Consider the following 2,351-nt stretch of genomic DNA (forward strand, 5'->3'; position numbering starts at 1 on the left):
GAGGTTGCTGTGAGCTGTGATGCCACGCTACTCTACCCAGGGTGGCAGCTTAAGGCTCTTTGTCTCAAAAAGAAAAGTATTTCAGTTTTTAATTAACTCCATAGGCTTAGCTATGCATACGTAAAAATCTCCATATTACAAACTAATTTCTTTCCAAAAGTTTATTGAAGTTTGATATTTTAATAAGAGAAACTAAATCCTGAGTTTCAAAGTAATATCCAAGGTGCTCAACAAAATGTCTGATAACTAAACCACAGTTTTTTCACCAGATAGAGTACTGTACTGTTGTTAGTTGTTTTTTTTGGTTTTGTTTTTTCTTTTCTTTTCTTTTTTTTTTTTTTTTTTGAGACAGAGTCTCATTTTTCACCCTCGGTAGAGTGCTGTGGCTTCACAGCTCACAGTAACCTCAAACTCTTGGGTTCAAGCGATCCTCTTCCTTCAGCCTCCCAAGTAACTGGGACTACTGGCGCCTACCACAGCTAAAATACCACTGGCTATTTTTAGAGAAAGGGTCTCACTCTAACTCAGACTGGTCTCAAACTCATGAGCTCAGGCAATTCATCCACCTCCCAAGCTCTGGGATTACAGGAGTGAGCCACCACACCTGGCCCTAGTAGTCCCTTCTTATCCACAGGGATATACCAAGACCGGTGGTGGATGTCTATAACTACAGGTAGTACTGAACCCTATATATACTATGTTTTTCCTATACACACATACCTACAATAAAGTTCAATTTATAAATTAAGTACAGTGAGAGGTTAACAATAACTAATAAAAATAGAACAATTATTAATGTACTATGATAAAAGTTATGTGAATGTGGTCTTTCTATGTCTCTGTCTCTGTTTTTCCTCACAAAATACCTTAATGTACTGTACCAGGTAACAAATTGTGGATAAGGGGGACTACTGTCCCAAGTACTGTTCTAAGTTTAGGGGATATACCACTGAATAAGGTAGAAGTGGAGGGAGCCTTCGTGGAGTTTACAGTCTAGCACAGTTGGCAGATAGCAAATAGGTGATCACAGGTGTGATGAGTTATGAAAGTTAATGTTGGAGCACATGACAGTGGGCACAGAGAGCTAGACTATCCAGTCCCAGAAGATCACCTTCCACCTGTGCAGTTCATATTATTAGACTGGAGGAATAAATAATTGATCCTGAAGTGAGAGAAAGGTGTCCAGGCAGTAGAGGATCTAGCAGGTCCTGTTAGAGTCTTGGGTCTTTATCCTAAAAGTTGTAGAAAGACAGAAAAATTCTTTATTCCAAGTTTTTTAAGGTATAGTTTACATACAGTAAATTTCGCTTTTAGTGTATAGTCCTGTGAATTCTGACAAGGAAATATAGTCACGTCATCACTACCAAAATTAAGATCATGGTGTGGCGCCTGTGGCTCAGTGAGTAGAGCGCCAGCCCCATATACCGAGGATGGCAGGTTTGGCCCCGGCCAAACTGCAACAAAAAATAGCCGGACATTGTGGCAGGAGCCTGTAATCCAAGCTATTTGGGAAGCTGAGGCAAGAGAATCGTCTAAGCCCAGGAGTTTGAGGTTGCTGTGAGCTGTAATGCCATGCACTCTACTGAGGGTGAGAAAGTGAGACTTTGTCTCTGAAAGAAAAAAAAAAAATTAAGATGCATGACACTTACTGTCTCCCCAAATTTTCCATACCTCTTTGTAATCAAGGCCACCCCTAACTCCTGTAAATTTCTAAATCTGTTTATATTCTGTGATTTCCTTTGCGAGAAATGTTTTGTGAATGGATTACATGGTAGGGAGTCTTTTGAATCTGGGTTCTTTCACTTGACATAATATATTCATAATATATTTTGAGATTTGTTCCTGCTGTATGGTTGTACCAAAGTTGGGTTGTTGTTTTTTTTAATCCATTCCCATATTAAAGGACATTTGGATTGTATTCAAGTTGGGGTAAGTTATAAATAAAACTACCATAAGGGTGTTCTGAGTATGTAAGTTTTTGTTTCATTTGAGTGAAACAACTGGACACATCTTTTTAGCAGTCTTCTATGTACAGAAGTTCTTAATATGATGAAGTCCAGTTGATCATTTTTTCCCATGATGGACTGTGTCAGATCTAAGAAATCTTTACCCAATATAAGGCTACAAAGTTATTCTCATATACTTTCTTCTAGAAGTTTCATAGTTTTAAATTTTACATTTAGGTGTGCGATTCTTTTCTAGTTGATTTTTATTATAGCATATGAGGTCTGGATTTAGATTGTTTGAACACTGTTTTTGAAAAGGCTATTCTGGCTCGGCGCCTGTGGCTCAAGTGGCTAAGGCGCCAGCCACATACACCTAAGGTGGCCGGTTCGAATCCCCAGCCCGGG

The 2,351-nt window shown here is 39.0% G+C and overlaps 1 protein-coding gene across 1 annotated transcript in view; it reads left to right on the forward strand.

Annotated features, from left to right (window-relative positions):
- Positions 1-2,351, forward strand: part of PAXBP1 (PAX3 and PAX7 binding protein 1) — a 42,925-nt gene that overhangs the window by 32,255 nt on the left and 8,319 nt on the right. The gene's annotated exons all lie outside the window — the stretch shown is intronic.

Source organism: Otolemur garnettii, unplaced genomic scaffold (assembly GCF_000181295.1).
Source record: "Otolemur garnettii isolate 467f Iridium unplaced genomic scaffold, OtoGar3 scaffold00111, whole genome shotgun sequence".
Taxonomy (NCBI): Eukaryota; Metazoa; Chordata; class Mammalia; order Primates; family Galagidae; genus Otolemur; species Otolemur garnettii.